Source organism: Catharus ustulatus, chromosome 1, assembly GCF_009819885.2.
Source record: "Catharus ustulatus isolate bCatUst1 chromosome 1, bCatUst1.pri.v2, whole genome shotgun sequence".
NCBI lineage: Eukaryota > Metazoa > Chordata > Aves > Passeriformes > Turdidae > Catharus > Catharus ustulatus.
The window spans coordinates 101,326,872-101,347,820 of NC_046221.1; the positions used below are offsets into that span (position 1 = coordinate 101,326,872).

At 37.4% G+C, this 20,949-nt stretch overlaps 1 long non-coding RNA gene across 1 annotated transcript; it reads right to left on the reverse strand.

Moving 5' to 3' along the window:
• Positions 1–8,047: 8,047 nt before the first annotated feature.
• On the reverse strand, positions 8,048–18,096 carry LOC117003014. The gene is made up of 3 exons (XR_004419447.1): positions 17,951–18,096; positions 16,610–16,959; positions 8,048–8,419 (listed from the first exon to the last, which is right to left on the reverse strand). It is a non-coding gene; the product is annotated as an uncharacterized LOC117003014 (long non-coding RNA).
• Positions 18,097–20,949: the final 2,853 nt, after the last annotated feature.

Sequence of the window (20,949 nt, forward strand, 5' to 3'; positions counted from 1 at the left end):
GTCCATGCATGGTTAATAGCTGTGTATGCTAGAGAAAGGAAGGGAATCTGGAAAATATGTGGGTATACAGTGGAAGCAGTAGAGTGAATGTTTAGTTAACCTTTATGTTTCAAGATTTCTTGACTCATCCTACTTAAAAAAATGAATCTATGTCATAGTTAAGTGTAGTTTGAATTGAAGAAGATTTTTAGGAAAAAAGTTACTCGGCTAGAATACTGTTTAGAATTTGAGAGTGCCATGAAAGTAAGGCACTACAAATTGAAATCATTAAAGAGAGATAACTTTTAAAGAAAACCAAAATGAAAAAAAAAAAAAAGAATTATCTTCTTTTACCCAGTATTTTCTATAATGAGATGATATTAAAAAAAATTAAAACGAGTGCCTTTCCAGACTTAGAGTAGGGATAGCTTTAGGGAATAGTTTTGTAATGGGAGACAATCAAGTGAAGACCATTAACTTTGTTTCTTTCCTTTCCAAGTCAGATTTAAAACCATATTTTCCCAGAGATTCTGTCTGTGTCTGGAGCCAGAGCATTTTGGATTGGTAAGTACAGACATAGCCTTCCAAAATAGTATTATATATTCCTTGCTTTCATATATATTTAACTAGTCATTAAAAAATAAAAAAATCTGGACTAAGTCTTTTTTCCTCTACTTTGTCCCACTTTCCCTTATAGCCCTAACAATGTTAAATAAATTTTCAGTTGGCCGACATCTGGGATGCAAAACCTCAGTCCAACATACTAGTGTGATAAAGTTACTAAAATTTGAAAATGAGATCAGGCAATTTAGCAGGAAATATGTTTAACCAACAGTGCTGTGTAGTAACAGTGCTCCGTGCAGCATGTGGAAGATATTCTTCAAAGGTAAATATGTGTTTCTACATACAGGTCAATGACTTGTTTCTGTTAATGAAAAATAAAGAATTGTAAATAACTCAGGTTTCACCAAGATAAAAGAATACCTACGGTCTCTGCTCAGCTTTCTCAAACGCACAATGGCAGGTTAATTTGGTTGCAACTAAATTTACAGATTTAGAGTACTGGTTCTAACATAAATAATTTATGAAATTGCTACACAAAGGAAATATGTTTATCTCTTGTGGTTGTGGGTTTGTAGTGGAATACCATAATAGCACTGCATTTTAAAAAAGTACAGTAATTTCACGAATACAAGCCGCACCATTTTGACTAAAATTTTGCTCCCACACAGGAAATGCAGTTTTCACTTAGGAGCAGCTAATACGTGATTAATTTTCTGACATTTACAACCCCAGAAGTGCCAACCAGGGTGCTGAGCCGAGCACCTGCCAGTAAAAACCAGGATTTCGCGATTGTTACAAATTGGTTACTGTGTTGTGCAGTGGGTGGGGCCAGCTCAGCGCTGGCAGCGCGAGGTGGGGAGGGACGCAGGGGAGTTCCCTCCTTCAGGCGGGGGAGAGGCGGGGGGCTCTGTGCTGACATCCCTGTGGCCCGTGGGTTAAGCGGGGGCCTCCTGCCCCCGCCTGCCACGGCAGGAGCAGGCAGGCTCCGTCCCCACCCTCCGCTATCGCGGCGGGAGTGGGGGCTGCTCTGCCCCTACCGACCGTGGCAGGAGCGGGGGGTGCTATGTCCCTGGCCGTGGCGGGAGTGGAGGGTGCTCTGTCCCCACCTGCCACCGCGGGGCAGTGTCGGGCTGGGGTGAGCGAGCCCAGAGGCGGCGGCCGGCCCAGAGTGGCCCCGCCGAGCGGCCCCACCGAACTGGGCCACCTGGCCCCGTCGGCAGCCCCGAGTGGGCCGAGCCTGCACAGCCTTAGCTGAGCCAGTAAACCCCCCGCCATGCCGCGGTTCTGTTACTATTTGGCAACTTTGTTGCACGCGGGTCCTCACTGCGAAAGACAGAGCGGCTTATACTCAGGTGCGGCTTATTTATGGACAAAGAACGAAATGTTTGCCAACACCCAGAGATGCGGCTTATAGTCCGTGCGGCTTGTATTCATGAAATTACTGTAGTTGATTTATAAATTTCCTTTTTTAACTGTATAAGATGATTCTTCACAGTAATATAAATCTTTTCAAGTAATAGAACTACATTGACTTTTCCTTCAAACTGGTAAAAGAATCATATGGAGGCAGCAGATCCAAGTCCAAGACTGTTTAGACTAAAAGTGAGGAAAACCTGTTATAAATTAAGATTATAAAACCACTATTACAATTTATAGTGACAAATGTCGTAGAATCACAGGACAGACCATTTTGGAAGGGGCCTTGGAAGATCATCTGATCCAATATTTCATGAGAATGGGAGCCTAGATGAGATTATCTAGCACACTGTGCTATTGCATCTCTGAGAACTCAATTGGTGGGATCTCTGCCACATCCGATTCCAGTGAAAGGTTGTTGGTAGCTATTGTCTTTCTTGCGCTGAGATTAAACCTATCCTGTTGCTTCTGGTCTTCTCCATGTCACTCTTTGTGAAGAAAGAGCCTCTGTTGTCTCTATAGCCATGCTTTAAGTATTGGAATACTGTGATGAGTTCCCCATAAGTCATCTCTTCTCTAGGGAGAAAAGACCTAACACCTTCAGTATTTCCTCACAATGTAGGTCTTCTAACCCTTTTGGTCATATTCTTGGTCCTCCTGTGTTTTTTTCATGTAACTCTTGAATTGTTGGGACCAGAATCAAACACAGTACTCCAGGTACAGCCTGATGAGTGCTGAGTGGGATGATCCTGACTCTAGTTCTGCTGGGGATACTCCTGCAGATTCAATACAGGATATGGTTAACCTTCATTGATACAGAAGTGCACTACTGATTCTGGTTCAGCTTGTTGTCCACCAGGACCCCAGGAGCCATTCCAGCAAAGCTGATTCCCAGCCACACAGATCCTATTCTGCACTGGGCTGTTTGGTTGCCTTCCCCCAGCTGCAAGACTTTATACTTTTCTTTGTCAAACATCATATTTTTGTTAACCCACTGCTCTCCAATTTTCTCCAGATATTGAAGACTAAATGTTACTGCTACAAAATCTTAAACACACCACATAGGTTTTATTGGCAAATATTTCATTTTGAATACAATAAATTTTGGGAAAACACACCATATAAAGTAATATAAGAAACTTCCAACTGCATATATTTTTTTTGCTGAATCACTGCTCTGTCCCTAAAGTATTTAAATAAGAAAGGTAAATTCGTCCAGCTAGATTATTTAGCCAAATTAGGCATTTAGAAGACATGGGATCAGCAGGTATGATTTTGATGTTTCTTCACTTGTGAAATATTAGGACTGACTTTGAACAAGTATTTCCATGTGGTATGTATGAAGCTCCAATATGAGAAGCCAAGCAGACCTCTAGCTTGTGCTCTTTCTGCACGCCTGGCTTCCTCCACAGTGCCTACACAGTACTGCCTACTGCTAACCACTTGGCAGGCAGCAGCTCACACATTCTGTGTGGAACATATTTTTGTGTTACTGTTGTTCTTTCCTTCCTCTTTCTTGACCTTACCCATCTGCATGTTTTGCCTACCAGTTTTGTCATTAGCATAGACCCTGATCCTCAAAATGCTTAAGCACGTGGGTAAATTCAATGTGTTATGTATACCTTTTTGAAGGTTCCAGCTTGTGTGAATTCTATTTTAAAATAATCTTTCCTGCTGGTGTTGCTGCTTAGCTTACTTGTTATGACTGCCTTGTGATCTTAGGATTAAGACTGTATTGTGAAAGGCATTTTATGAATACAAGGCAAAATTATGTTCTCATCTTCTGTCAATATGGACACTGTGTTATTCTATACACATGATAAAGTAGTTAATATAAAATAATCTTTCAATAAATTAAATAAAATCAGATTTTTTATTTAATTTTTAGTTTCTATGAATTTCAATATAAGATTTTATCCATCTCTTTTTCTGTCCTTTGATTTATTTTATTTATTTCTAGAATGACATAATATATGAAGATTTGATTTCTCAGAACAATTTCTGATGCTGTCCTCTGAAATCCAAGATATGAAATTAGAATAAGTTCTAATTACCTCAGATGCAATATGAGATAATTTTCGTCTGCACATTTTAATTTTGTGAAATAATAAAGCAGAAATCAGAATTTTACAATTCACGTCCTAAATTGGGTTTAATTACTTTAGGCTTTTATTTGTTTGACAAATCATCACACAAAAACAGGAATTAAGTGAGCAGAAGTAGCTCTACTTGGAAGAAATAAGGAGAAGTGACTTTCAAATAAACCTAAACACTTCTTGTGTATAAGAACTAGAAATCCGCTTACATTCTGCCTGCACTGTGGAGTACATTGTAGAAAACAAGCCAAATTAAATTTTTGCACAGTACCCTAACTCTAGAACATCTGCTTTTTTGCTTTACCTCTATCAATGAATAATTTTGATTTTTTTCCCTGAAATTTATTTATAATCCTTTGCATATATATTGTCATCTTGTATTTGCTTTCCAGAAAATTACCTCTGGGCTCATAGTGATACACATATTAATGGAATTAAACATTCAGTAAAATTTAGCATCTGGATTAGTTTGACATCCATAATAGATCCATAAAACCTTTCCTTCAGATGTTTCTGAGCAGTCTATACATACAGGAAATGTAATAAAGTCAAAGGTACAGCAGTTAAGTAGGAAATCTAGGTACTTTTATTTTATTGAAAATGTAAGTAATATAAGTATTATTAATAAACACATTTTGATTTTATTGAAAGTGATTACACAAATCTCATCTTCTTACTCAAATATAATAGTCTGAAAACCACTGATCAAACACTGTAATAAATGCATACCAGAATGCATAATTTTTAGCTGATGAACTAATACAACTTTTACTGAAAAAGTATGATTTTTTATATTAAAGTTGTTTCAAAACGGTGTTCCAAAAGACTTTGTTAATAATGGCAAACTGGAAGATCACCATCAAACCAGGGCATAAGCGCTTATGAACATGTTCTATTCGCAATTATTGCACCTGCCCATGGATGACTTTTCCTTGTAAACCATCTGGAAAATTAACTGAACTCTTAACTACAAACTTTGAAATCTGACTTTTTTTCTTGGATTTGAGAACATTATCTTAGTCTGAAATGAAGTATGAAAAAATTCTTTTTTGCACTCAAATTTTGTAGGATGATATAATAGTTTTGGGATATAGCCTTTATCCAAAATACCCACATTTAGCTCAAGCACTGAATTAAAGACCTTCTTTAAGAAATTCAAAACTATAAATATGTTCAATCAAAAGTATGCTACCTCTGCTTGTGAAAAAGTATATTCTGAACAGTTTCAATTAATTTTAGGTTATATTTTTGTAAAATATGCATTTGAATATTTCCATTGAGTAGCTTAAAGTCCTTCTAGATTTCTCATGTGTTTGCAGAACAGGCTGAGAAGTCATTGAGGTGCTAGTATTAACACATGAGCATACTTCTTGTCAGTTAAAGGAGGGAGATTGATATCCCTTTCATATTTTTTATCTTTCACATATATTATTTCCATTTATTAATAATTACTATTATTATGGGGTGATTAAGATCTCAACCAAAATATTTTGTATGAAGGAGCAGATCTATATATGAGCTCTTACTGAAAAGAGAAGCGTTCAAGTCTTTAGTCTCACCTATCAAATAAAAAGCATAATGGACCGTTAATTCCATGAAGTTCCCTACAGAGGAGCACTTCAAATAATTCTGGATAAAATAGAAGAGTTTAACTGGAAAAGATGTTGAGTGAAATTGAAGGGAAGGAGGATTGGAAGAAACAATCAGCCAATACCAGGACACCAAAACTCTTGGGCAAATTGGGGATTGCACTTCAGTGAAATGAGTTTCCTCCTCTATTGTCGAGTTTATGCTGTCCTGCTGTGCTACACACATCCAAATTGCCCTGCATGTTATTCTTCTTTTTATTTGTTACACATATAATCTTAAAAAAACATTAAATGTTGATGATTTACACTAACATTTAGTTAGCTTGTAGCTCAAACATCTCCATGGCCAGTGTCCAGCCTCAAGTAGAATGGGTCCAGAGAACAGGAAGATTGTTATTTCCATACAAATATACACAAATACATATATGTAGACACAAAACATGGTCACAAACAGACATTTTAACCCTGGAGTCAGTTATTCTTCCTGGAATGAAAAAATATAAACTCCCAAGCAAACCAGAAATCATTTTGTTTTACTGTGGGTAATCACTTCCCAATAAAAAAACACAAAATAAAAACACTGTTTTCAGCCCTAAGTATCATCCCTCTGAAAGTGTCATGCCTGTTTCTTAGTTGCCTCTACTTCTCATCTGGGATTTCTGAATAGTTCCTCAAGAACTTTTCTCCTGGGATATTTTGGAGTGGGGTATTGGTATGATTCATAGTCCAGTAAGTTTCTTAGCACAGCTTTGGGGCCAAAGATCATGATGATTTCCACCAGACAGATTTTTCCTCCTGAATGCAACAGAGAAGTTTGACCCTTCTCTGCTTTATATGGAAGTTCTTAAGCTTCTATACCATGTTTTGAAATAATAATTAAGTGCTATAGTATGATGAATGGTCTGCATTTTAGCAGTTTTTTGTTTAAAAATTTCATTACATTAAAAAAAAAAAAGAAATTTAAAAATCCAGAAAGCTTAAAAAGAAATCACTGATGCATTAATATCTAAGGTAAACCTTTTATTTTGTATATAATTTTCTCTTCTTGTGCCTGAATGGTCATATGCAAACCTTTCTTTTCCTAACTTTTTTTTTTTATTATTATTTTAGTACAAAAATTTTCAGCAGAAAATATGTATTCTTGAGAAATATATTTTAAATGTCTTTTAAACATTTTTTTCATTTTGATGAGGGTAGGTGAGGGGTAGAAATGAAGATTTGCAGCATCAGTCTAGTTTTCACAGAGGACCATCAAATTGCAGGAATAATCCTAGAAAATGTATTCAAAGAAACAATTTTATGTTTCTCTCAGGACAGAAGATGCAGAAATTCAGCAGTTTCAAGAGAAAAAAGACTTAAACTGCACTGATCCAATTAATACTTCTTTGAGAATTCCTGTCATTTGTTCTTTTCCACAGCATGACAAAATTAGCAGACCACTGGAGTTTATTTTATATGCATTTGCATTTTAAAAAAGGCCTTGGTACAAATCCATAAATGTTTTGTTGAAAGATTTCAACTGTCTGGTTTGAATTTTAGAACTATTAGAGACTGAAATCAGCGTTTGAAATACTAAAAATGACTAATGCACAGGCAACACGTTCATGGGCAGAAGTCTAATGAGGTATAGCAGGATGTCTAAAGGGATAAAGACTGTGTTTCTACCCTAATGGCTTGAAAAAGGGATACAAACATGCTTAATATATGCATATTTAGGAATGCATATATACATATACATATAAGTGGTTGACAGCAGTACAAATAGATTGAACCTGGAATCACAGAGTGAAAAATGAAAAGTGAGGGAAAATTAGCTTAAAAGATTTGCTCAAGAGAGTTCAGCTTCTGCAAAGCAGTAATTTAGAGTGGGTTGTCAGGGATGAGTAGAGTGAGGAAGTGCAATAGCACAGTGAACTGCACTTTGATAGTGTGTTTATAATTTGATACAGTGGCAGAGTTCTGGTCTGGTTAACACAGTGGAGGCTGATGCCATAAAATAAGGAATATCAGAACAGATTTTGTATAATTACAGTATGGTCTATTGATAGATTGCACTACATTCTTTAATACAAGTTTTGCACAAATAAACCAAAGGAGATCATAAAATAGTGATAGAATCAACTTATAGCTTCACAAATTAATTTTAAAAGGAAAATCATAACACTAAGATGTTTAGTTTATGAGTGAAATATTTTAAATTTATTTGGTAGTTGCGAATATGGAAAAAAAGTTAAGTGGCCTTTTGTTTTGGGTTTAAAATGAAGAAAATGTGAATTATTGACGTAAATACAACTGTCCCCAACGAAAAAGGGTTTAGTAATTACAAAAAATATTTTAGAAAGTGCTTACTAATTTGGCACAGGGTATAATTTTTCAATGAGAGCATATTGGGTTGCACAGAAGAGGATTTCCTTCCTACAGCTCTGCTGTATTGTCTTAAAATCAGCAGGGGATTAAAACTCCAAATGAGTCCTCCCTCTTCCCCCTGCCTTCCTCCAGTGAGAGAGAGACAAAGGCAGAGGCTGTGGATTGAGACAACCATCTACTGATAACGATCAATGGAATAAGGGACAAACAGTAGCAGCAGCAATATTGATAACAAAAGTATATAAAAGAGGGGGTGAATTACACACAGAAAGGTGCTCAGCACCCTGATGAGTTCCACACGGTTGCCTAGACAAAGACAGCGCAGTGGATGATTCCGCAGCCTGGCAGTGACACGTGGTTTTCCCAAGTCAAAGGCAAGGTGGTGGACACTTCTGCAGCTGGAATTCCCTGAGACAATGAAAAACAATGATGGATAAATATCCAAGAGGGATCCTCCAGTCTGTGCTGCACTGCTCCACCCCTTCCAGAACCACACCCACCAGCAATACTGTGGGTGGTATGGAATCACAAACCAGTCATGCCCATGTGGCCCCAGGCTCTGCCCTTCCGCAGCGCCTGTGAGAAAAACGACGCCTGCCCAAATTTTTATCTGTGAATATTTGAGATAGCAGAAAAGCCTTTTAAAATTCATGGGAATTTCACTGTGTGCAAAGTAATGTTATGTAGAAATGAATATCAGGAACACTCTGTACAAATATGTCTCACTGGGCTCAAAAGGATTTCTGCATTCTGTCTTATCCACTACAGGTCAGTCCACTGAAAAATTCTGCCTATATTTCAGGGATTTTGGATCAGATCCTGGAGCAACTTAGCAATTTTTTTAAACTTCTGACCTCTTCAGTCTATGTTTTACTCATTATTCAAACAGATAGATTACCATTATTAATATTAATAGAAACCTTTCATCAGTATTATTCATAATGGCCTTTTGTGTGATAAGATCAATATTCTTTTTCCTCTTTTAGGAAGGTAAAATACATTTTAAAAAATCAAATATTCTCTAGGGATCCAGAAATTTGAGATTCTACATAGCACCCATTTGATGCAAAATGACCAAGAGTTTACTCCTAAACATGGCTGTAAATTGTTAAGGATTAATCCTGGAGATGTGAAATGTGTAATTTTCAAAACAGTGTTTTAGACCATTCATTGTAAGTGTGGATGTATATATAGAAACTATAACTGGCATAAATATTGCGATATGAGAGCCCTGGGAACAGTTTCCCATTCTGTATTACAATAATATATCAGCATAGTAGTACAGTATTTTTCTATGTCTGTAGTGCAAGTTATGGAGATACTTTAGGGATCACAAAATATATCAAGGAGATAGGCATATCTAGTGGATATCTTCAGTCTAGTTGTTTTTAAGAACATAATTCACTGAAATCATTATTCTTATTATGAGTTTAACAAAAAGTTTCTTAGCTGAAAATGGCCAGTAGAAAGCAGAGGTAAAAAAAAAAAAATATTATGCTCTAATGGAGTGGACCTAGTCATCTTACAATGTCATTTCTCATTCATTTTGAATGGTTATAACTTTGAAAAACAGGCTCTTGTTCTCTTCCTGTTCTTTCCATTTTCCCCCTTGATCTGATTGTGTGATTTAAAGGATTAACTTCAGCAATGCACGAGTAAAAAGGTTGTATGAATTCAGGTTATGGGTACAATTACTTAAGATACAGGTATTACTCTTGATTGTTCTAAGGGAGTTGGCTAAGTTCTCTTTTTCGGGAGCTTAGCAGTGTTAGCATGGGTAACAGGTGTCTGGTTTTGTGGATAAAAGAGTCTAATAATTTCTTTTAACCCTTATAATGACAGTTTTGAATTAAGACATGAGCCTCCTGTGTTCCTCTTTCTAATGCACAGGGTGAAGCTCTAGCTACCTGTTCAGAAGAAAGAATCTTTCTATAATTATAAAGAACTTCTCTAGGATATCATATCCTGCATACAATGGCCCTTTTCCACAGTACTGTTCTTCCATTTGAGAAGAAAGCAGCTAGTGTAGCTGCATTACTCCACTGTTCCTCAAGATATAACACTTGCTCTGCAATGTGTCCTTAAAAGCCAGAGGGTAGGGTGAGTCACCCCTGCTGTGCAAGCTGGGGTGAGTGGGGTGGGGAGCACCAAGCTGGCTTTCAACCTAAGGAAAACAAAAGGATGACCTGCAGCACAGGGAAAGAACAAATTGAAATCTGTCTTAATGAGTGTTTTGTTCTCTTCAACAAATCATAGCCAAGGAAGGAGCTGTTAGGGCAAAGAGCTAAAAATAAAACATGATTATTTGTTGTGCTTCCACTGTTTTAACACTGATTTCAGTATGACTTTGGTCTTCACACCAGCTTGATTCTGTGTGTAAAGTAAATTAAAAGCAGATTAAGGCTGAGGTTGCATATTTGTGTTGTGAACTTTTCTCAGGTCACTTTAGTTATTGAAATATGTCATAATTTGTGTCTCTCTATGGATAGACATATGGCTGAGTTACTCCTGAGCAATATTCTGATATGAACTGGCACAGCTTTAATTAATCCAAACAGAAACCATGTTCTTATCTCTTTTATTTTTTGCGTTTGTAATTCACCAACTTGATTTGGGTTACTATGATTTTTATCAGTGCTAATGGTTGATTCTAGTTTTGCTAATGATTCAAAATAGCGTGTTCTGATTTTTGAGAGGTATTGGGAGGAATACAGATGTTAAAAAAAACCTCCAAATTTGGATGTAATTTATCTTTTTAGTCTGGGATGCCTGTTTAACTCATTAAATGTTTTGCATTTTTTGATGGTTATGTAGCTAGTACATGAACTATCATCAAAATTTAGGTCTGTACATTCATGGCTTCTTGTTAAACATTTGACTGTTCCAGAATAATTGACTCACACAGGTTTGGATTACGGTAATTCCACGACTATAAGGCACACCGGATTATAAGGCGCATCTCCGGGAGTTGGCAAATTTCCGAACTTTGTCCATATATAAGGTGCACCCGACTATAAGGTATGCTTTATTTTTTGCAGCAAGGATCCACACTCAACAAAGTAATGAATTAGTAACAATCACGCCATCAGCGTTGTCTTGGGTTACAATACAGGATGTGATAAAAATATCTATTCTATCACCATCTGTTGTGACCAGGTGGGGCAGTGATCCTTATCTCCGTGGGAGATGTTCTGCTAATGGGCCATCCATTGAAACCGGTAGGGCATTGTTCTTTATCTTTGCACCCCCCCATCCTTCCTTCAGGGAGTTATCTTCTGCTAATGACCCATTAAGTCCCACTGTGTGACTGATAAAATTACTTTATCCCATTGAGAGTTACTCCAGCCAGGGGGGAGAGCCCAGCCTTTCTTGCCTAGATAAAAACTGAAATTCCGGGACACCAAGTCACCCTCTTTTCCCTGAACTCCAGAGGAAAACTGGACTTTTTTTCCATATCATCGCTGGACCTTCGGAGGAAGGCTGCACCCTTCTACAAGACCCCTGCTTCAACTGAACCACATCTGTCACTGCAGGAGGATGCAACCACCATTTAATGGGACTGCTACCAACACCCTGACTGACGGGTGTCACCCTGACAGGGTGTCAGGTTGTACTCTGACTTTGTGTCTTAGTTTGGAGGACAGGTGTCTGCTAAGAAAGACAGGAGCTTCTCTTTGAAATGGAGAATGTAAACACTCTCCCTCCGAATTATTATAATTTTGAAACCAAGAGGCTCTCAGGTAAAGATATGGGAATTAGGAATAACAATTCTTTACTAGGGAAATTAAAATAGTAACACAGTAAAGACACAAACTCCAAACCCTGACAAAGTCAGAGCACAACCTGACACCCTGTCAGGCAGGATGTTGGTAGCAGTTTGATTAAATAGTGGCTGCAGTCTTCTCGCAGTGACAGATGTGGTTTAGTTGAAGCAGTGGTCTTGTAAAAGGTACAGTTTCCTTCCAGAGGTCTAGTAGTGTTGTGGAGAAATATAATTTTTTTCTAGAATCCAGTAGAGAAAGGGCTACTCGGTGTCCTAGAATTTCAGTTTTTATCTAGGCAAGAAAGGCTTAGCTCTCTACCCTGGCTGGAGCAACTCTCAATGGGATGCAGTAGTTTTATCAGTGGGACTGATAGGCCATTAGCAGAAGATAACTTCCTGGAGGAAGGATTGGGAGGTGCAAAGATAAAGAACAATGCCCTACTGGTTTCAATGGATGGACCATTGGCAGAATATCTCCCACAGAGATAAAGATCACTGCCCCACCTGGTCACAACAGATAGTGATAGAATAGATGCTTTGATCACATCCTATATTGTAACCCAAGACACTTTGTCAGTGTTTGGGGTTTGTTTCTTTGTATTAGCTCGCAGCTCGCACTTCCAGGTTGGCAAATTTCTGAACATTGTCCATATATAAGGCGCTCTGGAGTGTAAGGTGCACTTCTGTGTTCAGTCCAAAATTTTAGTCAAAAGTGTGCACCTTCTAGTCGTGAAATTACTGTAAATTTTCTTTGATTTTGTGAGAAAATTCTACTTCTTGATCAGGAAGTCCATCTATATCCAGGGGCTAGGAAATGACTTGTTGGTTTGTTTCTATACTTTTCCTTATTATTGTTTTTATGTTCCTTCAATATTTTCTGCTTGAGAAAAGAGAAGTCTACAAATGCTCAGGTGTGCATGTGCTGTGTGCCTGTGTATGTCTAAGATGTCAATGATCGTGAAGAAAACAGAAGTTGAATTAATTTTATTAATTTTTTTGAAGAAGGATATTTATTACCACTACATGAAGAATACAAAACCATATCTTGTAAACATGAGACAAAGAAAGAGAACAGAACCTCTCCCCACAGAGTATTTTTCCAGTATTTTAAAATTCAAGGTTGCAGAAGGTTGATGGAGGTGAATTCTGTGGCTTGGTTTTTCAGTGTTAGATAAAATAATGAACTGCAATCTAATTTATGTTTTTGCAAACTAAGGTAAAACTGCTGTGGTTGAAATTGTGAGGGGAATGTCTGCTGTGCCCAGAAAATATATTCTACCTCAAATGGTGTGCTCCTGTTTCTGTGCCAGTAACTGTCTGGATGTTGAGGGGACAGTAGATGGGAGGTGGATTCTTAATTATTGATCTATGACAAAGACAGAATATTTGTCTTAAGGTCTGGCATGCTGTGGGAAATGATGAATAGTATCAGGGAGGACAGGAAATACAATCCTCGATAGATTCACAGAGCCTGGACTTTACTAGTGACGGGTACAGAGAATACTTCATTGTGGAAAGTATCCAAACCAGGCAGCTACCAACCTGTCTTACCAACGTTTTTCTGAGTGGAAAACTTGCTGGAAAAATTCCAGTCTCTGACTGGAATTTTGATCACATCAAAGTGGCTACAAAGGTGTTTTCAACAGCTCTGAGGTCTGGGATTATGGTTTATGTGTGAGATGGCTTACAGAAAGACACTTCTGCTGGGTGGTCACATGCACTGGCTGCCAAACATGTAACTTCTAAGACAGTTAATTACTTTTAATGGCCATTAAGCACTGTTGTGTCCTTGGTATGAAGTACAAGTTGCAGCTGACTATATGATATGCTGGCACAAGGACAGTGTCTGCATGTAGGACAGGACTTGAACTGCAGGTCCCAGTGGAGGCTACAAAGAGGTAAGTGTATTTCACTTTAGGAACCCCCACATAGTCCATGTAGGAAAAGTTGAAACTGAATTTTTGGCTTTTTGACAACATAGCTTGAGAGGGTATGCCTTCAATGAAGCCACAGTGAGGTGTGTAATATAGAATAGTGCTAGCAAGATGATGTAAAACTAGCTAGTTTATGTCTCATAGCAATATAGTTGTGGAGTCCAAAAACCTCAGTATACGCAACTATATACTCAAGTACCTCAGTATAAACTGGAGTCTGATGCTGCCATAACTTGCATTTATCCCTTATAGTTTTCCATTTGCTTAAAATTGTATTAATTATTTCTGTTTAGATGTATTAGGATAGTAACAACCTATTTTATTACATTGTTATGGTAGGTAGTTTCTGCCTATTTCTTTTCTGTCTGAATGTACAGATAGATTTTTCACCTACAATCAAGGAAACATGCCTTGCACAAAAATTAGCATTTATCATTCAACTGTATACAGGAAATTTTCAGCTGACTCATCTGAAAAGGTTAATTTCTTCATTCATTGGTACCTTTTCTTCTGCATCTCAGAATGTGTCAGTCATTGATTAAGAAGATGAAAATTTTTGTTCCTGTATTCAAAGTAATCTTCACATAGGTTCGTATTTAAAACTGAGGGTTTTAATTTACATGCCTAAAGCAAGTCCTTCTAGATACTCAGCTGCATGTTTAGATATGTTAGTATCTTAGAAAATCTGGTCTGTGAACTTCACAACTTCACCTACTAATTATTCTGAAGGAAATTATAAACCTGGAAAAGAACAGGATTTCGAGCAAGAATTTCCAAATTTCATCCTTTGTACTGTGTGTAAATGAACAAATATACACTTCCAATATAATCCATTGTTATTTTTCATATTATGATCCCTAAATCTTTAAGATTTTGACACTATTTCATTCTCAAACTGCTATCACAAAGTACTGTAACTAAAACCCAAACATATTTTTAAGGGAAAGATAAATGGAACTAGCCTTTAACTTCAGGCCTCTTCAAGGCCTCATCTTCCCATTGCATTTCTCAGTGAAACTAGAACATAACAGATAAAGTATAGCTGTGGAAGAATATGGGAATATTCTGAGAGCACTTTAAAAACTCCAAAATTTTTACCATCACTTTTGCAAGCCATAAAAACAACTGTGACTCCCTCTTCAGATATTTCTGTAGTCTGTCTGATCAGTTTCATTGAAAAAAATCCATATTTGCCTGCTCATTTATTGGAGTTTTAGGGTTGGTAATCATATCCTGGTATCTTTTTTAAGCATGTAGAAACTTCTGTTCATTAACTTAACAGATCAAGGCTCATCCTCACATGATGTAGAAGTTCAATAATTAGAAGTTTAATAAATAACACTCATAAACTCTCCTACCCCTAGAATGTCTTCAATTTGCAACCTTAGTGTTGCCCAGATAGAGAGGAAGAATCTGCATTTTAATTCTGATGCTGAATATTCAACCTCTTCTGAGTTTTTCTTACTGAATCCGTCCAACACTGCTGCTTTTATGTTAGGATAAAGAGATAGGTTCAACAAGTGTTTTTTGAGTCACAAAGCTAGGCTGTTGTGGAAAAGAAAGCAAAAGCCATAATTGTTGCAGACATATACAATTCCATTAAAAATCATGAAGCTGAGTCTGATAACAATAAACAACAAAAAAAACCCCTCATAGTTTGTGTTGAAGAATTTTTATATAAAGCAGAAAAAATGGGGAGTTATTCAGGATGGAAAAGCCCTCTCCAATTTCTCAAAATCTATTGTGGGTTTGTTTCACTCTTGATAACTTCTGTCTCTGCTTTGAAAATGTAGGAAAGCACTTAAAGTATTGATTTGTAATATAGAACTGTACATTGATTGCACATCCTCACTTTTCTAGTCATGCTATTATTGTGGAGGTTTTGATGGATATTGCAAAGTGCATGAGCAGCAGCTAAGCAGCCCTTATAGATATTGAGGGTGTTGGGGGTCAAAAGCCACCTACCAAAACTAAGAGCTGAGCCTGGTCTGTGACAGGCAAGAGTAATTTGATCCCTTCAATTTACCCTGGATATCCTGGAAATAGATCTGGCTCTTTTTAGAGTAGATGAGCTGTAGAGAACATCAGTGGAAATGGAAACCAGCATGAGGCAAGCTTGCATTAAATAGCTTTATAGGAGGCAGACTTGTATTAAATAGCCTTATAGAAGAATGCAGCACATGCATTCATAACTCTGAATTATTATTATATTCTGTCTAGCAGTGTAGGTCACAATTTTCTGTAGAAAGAATACTAAACTTAGTTTAGTTCAGTGCTTAGTTTACTGATTGCCTGCTGCCTACTAAATATTGATTTTTTTTTTTTTTTTTAAGTATTAATACTAGATTGGAAAACCCTAAGAGTAGTCTTCAGTACTTGAAATTTCAAATGTTAGAGTGCTTTTTTTGCCTTGATGAACTCAAACTGAGTTTGAAACTTCCTTTCATTTTCAATGTCATTTAATTGCTAGGTTTTAGACACTGTATCTGTCTGATCATGTGTCAGCAGTTTCAAATTAGCCACTTAGGCATCTAACTACGAATACGTTCCCCTGCAGTTCACTGCATGCACTAGGACCACATTTTCTTTTGTCAGAAGAATATTAATTCTGGAGGCCTGACTGGGACCCAGCTAAAAGATTTTTTCTTTTAAGTGTTAGCTTTTAAACACAGCAGCAGGCAATTACACTAAAATTCACAGGAAGCGAGCCTACAAAAATTGGGGCATGGAGCCTGAAAAAACAAGCTGTATTTATGTTCCCTGTAACCTAGAAGTGAACGTGGAATTGTATTTTTAATATTTATTTGCCAAAATAATTTTGAGGATGAAACATTTTTTACTGGCACTGTTTCACTGATAGATCAGGATACAGGGCTCAGCTCCAGATTTCTGCCTACTCACCCAGAGGAGTTTGGAGACATTTCTGATGTTGTGGTTCCAGCCCCTGGGCAAAGCAATCATGGGCTCAGTGACCCCAGACCTCCCTGGCTCTTTGCCTCCCGTTTGCCTGCTCACAGAATGTACTTCACAAACGTGGTGCGATGTCTTGGCCAGCATTGTCTCAGCTCTGCTACTGATCCCTGCATAGGGCTGCCATGCTGACAGATGTCTGTGCTTCCACTGTGGTGCAGTAAGGTATAACTTGAGTGGCTCTTAGCGAGTGAAGATTTTCACTATTCTTGTTTTGTGGGAAGTACCATTTGCAGGAGAATGCATTTGGCACAGTAGAGCTGACAAAGCTTTTACTTTCCCTGCAGGAAAGAAAGGAATTTTGTAAATATCACATACTGTTCAAACAGGATATACTGATCCACACTTCACTAAACGATCTCTCTTGTTAGTTATATCAGCCACAATGTGATTTATTAATTTAACAAGTCTGAGAGCAAGAAAGTGAGGTGGAAAATATACAGAGCAGAGATTACCATATGCAAATCACTGCTGCTTCTCTAAAAGGTCAGTCTGTACTTAACCATAATCAGCATACCCTGTTGGCCACACCTACCGCTGCCCTATGATTGTATTTGGTAAAAGAAAAGTAAAAAATGCACACAGTTTCAAATCAATAACTATTGGAGATATATATATATATATATATATATATATATATAAAATGAAGCTTTCATGCACATGTATACATGCATGCATTTATAAAAGCACATGTATGTGTATGTATAAAAGCCTCCTATAAAGGGAGATTATTACATATATATATGGTTTATAAAAGTGAATATATAGATTTGTAAATACATATAGAGCTATTAGCATATGAAATATTTATATAATTATTACAATTACTGTTATTCGAGATGTAATTTTCAAATGCTTCCCTGAGTTTTCACACAGTTTTCATCTTATTACCTAGTGAGCTGCTGCTTTTGATGTTGGCACACTTCATATTTTTCAATTTTGTATTTGGATTTAAAAGTAAGGTTGCTGCACATGCTGAAACCATTTGCATTGTGCTTTTAATAATAATAGAATTTCTAAAATCATTATTCACTGACCATGTGTTTTGCCAGTAAAGGAAAAATCTTTGCTGATCTTACATTGAGAAAGGCCAGGATTATCTCTTGTTAAGCCATGAACTCCTAATTTGAATTTGTAATGTTTTATACAGAGACATTTTAAAAGAGAAATGATCTTTCTGTGCATGCTATACAGTAAGTCTAATGAAGCTAAATTGCACAGGGAAACATGCTGGCCTGTAGAAAATAAGCAATAATGTTGGGGTGTGCATACCTGAAGCAGAATGTACCCCTGGAGAGGTGTAGGTTGTACTGGCAGAATGCTGAACACAGTGCGGTGATGGATGATGGATGGTTGCCCATGGGAGAAAGGAAAGAATGAAAGATGTACATACACCAGCACAAAGCTGCACCATATGGCATCACCTGTGAAGGGAGAGTGGAGAATGTATCTTATCCTGCTTCCTCTTCTCATGCCCATTTCAAAATACCTTACTAGTGTGAGAAACCTAAGCTGCAATGGCGTGAAATGCCCTTTGTAGCTTCTGGCTATCTTTGGAAAAAGAGGACTTGACTTACACAGGACTTGGTTTTACTTCTTAGAATTCACAGTTTGATTTAGATTATTAACTTAAGGCTAAGATTCTGGATGAAAGCTCAAACCCTAAGTTTTAGGAGATCAAATATTTGCATGATGGGGATAAAAAAGGAATGGTAATTAGATACCTGTGTGCTTACATAAGAAATTAAACCTTAGATTATTAATTTTTTTCAAGTTTACTGTTTCTACATTTTCCATAAGACTAAATACTAGGAACAAGCACAGAGAAGGGGGAAAAACTGACAGATTGATTTTGTAAGAGTGACTATATTCCCTGGTAATTTTGACTGAATGAGGATGACTAAACAAATTAGAGATTTTCTGTAACTTTAATGGAATTTCTTTAAGTATATTGAAAAATGGATAAATCCTTCCACGGAGCAGACATGAGAACCAATAGGTAAATTTCTCCACTCTCCTCGTTATTTATCCTAGATTCTCAAGAAATCCACTTTGGACATGTCAGCCTAATTACTTCTGTACATTCTAATATTGAAGGCATAGATCCCCTTTGTAGATTTATGAGGGTTAAATGTCTCAATCTTTTAACAAAAAGGTTGAATAAGGACTTTTTATTTTGAATGATGGTATTGCGTTGGATGATGCAAAATAACATTTTAATATTTATTTTAAAGGACTACCAAATATTGTTTGCTAGATATTTTTATTCCACTCCATTAAATAAGTTTTTAGAGTAAAGTGAGGGGCTGTGATTGATCAAGTCCTAATCTCCCTATTCATTATATACCTGAGGGCTAGATTAAACTGCAATCCTGGCAACCAGAAAAACTTCCTTAATAATTTTCTTGGAATGGGCTAAACTGGAGAGTTGTACTCAGATGCTGATACAGCATCACATCACAGGGCTTCATGTACTGGTCTGCTGAGCTGTCTAGGTGAACCAAGAATGAAGCATAATTATTTTTATGCATTCTCTTATTCTAGTCAGCACTGAAAGAAACAATTCTCATCTGTTGGAGTCATTCCTAACTGCCTAAGGCACAACCTATCTGCAGGATTATGTGCAATATTTCATAACTCTTTGAAAAATCTGAGCCCAGTGATGCCCCTTCTACTTTTTAATTGAGAAATGATGGTAAAATCTGGGGCATTGCCTGGACTGCATATTTTAAAAATTTCTTACTTGCATACCACCTCCAGCAGAAAAGAGAAACCTTAAAGAGAGAAATTAGCCTAGGATTTTTTTTTTTTGGATAATGAAATGTTGTGAATAAATTGTTTAATAAGTCAGAAAAAAACGAGACAGTTGATATTTTCCTCTCAAGGGTGACTTTAAAACTCTTATTGTATAAGCATGGGGTGGGTCCTACATGTCTAAAAAGGTGATATGTAATTTGTTGTAGTAGACTTTGCAGAATTTTATGTACATTTGTTTCCCTCAAGAATACAATTATTCCTCTTTTTGTCCCTCAGATATCTATTAAAATAATATTTAGGAAAGTATTGAAACCAGAAGGGAGCATCCTTTCACAGATCCTGAAACTTTGTGAAATATGAATCAACTGAAATTGGTGTTATGGATACTTGGCACTAGAAATTTTCACCAGTATTGTAAAGGATATTTCTATACACTGAAATGTATTCTTTTGTTTCTGAATGAATGTTTGAATAAGAAAGTCATAGAATCCTCTAGGTCTTCTCATGATGAAGAGATCATAGAATCATCTCTTCTCATGAAGAGATCTTCAAGATCATCAACCTAGGACTACCAATGAGACACCTAAATCACTAAAGCATCACCCAGTACCACATCCAGATGCTTCTTGAACTTCACCACCTGCCTGGGCAACCTATTCCAACGTCTGCACACCCTAACAGTATTTTTTTTTTCCTAATACTTAATCTGAATATCCCATCTCAACAAAGGCTATTTCCTCTGTTCCTCTCAGTGCACATGTGGTAGAAGACATGGCCCCCGCCCATGACAACCTCCTTTCGGGTGGTTGTAGAGAGCGATGAGGTTCCCCTTGAGCTTCCTCTTCTCTAGACTAAACAAACCCAGCTCCCTTGAGAGACTGGACTATTAGTGATGAATTACTCAGAATGCTTGCTCATTTCGGGAGGTGCCAGGATGCTTTGCTGAGACTTGGTTTGCATCCCTTGCGGGAGGAGGTGAGTTTTGGGTGTGTAATGGCTGGTCTGCATAAGACAGAGGGGGTGAACTATCATCACCTAGGGGCTAAAAGCCAAACTTTGAGTCCAATAAGAGGCAAATCCTGAAGTGTGGGATTTTAAGAGAGCTAATTGCCTTCCCTTACACAAATCTCTGAAAAACTGCCCCACACTGCTTCCCCCAGGGAAGGTCCAATGGAGTATAACTGGCTCAACTGCACTGATATAAGAGGCATCCAAGGAGGTGTCATAAACCATCAGAGATGCCCACATTCATTCCTGAAGCCTTCCACCAGAGGACTGCACATGATCCAAAAGTGTCTATTGCAAGAGACTGTGCAAAACTTGGCCCAACACAGGAGAGTCACCAGGGTGTTCCCATCTAGCCTGAGTGTATTTTAACCTACCAGATTGTGTTTTGAGGGTCCCTTTCCCCACTCCTGACAGATCAAGACAATCACTTCCACCAATGGACAACTAAATTACAACAACCAAATCTTGTTGTGAGATCCATGGGTGGTGATTTTCTAAATTTCTAC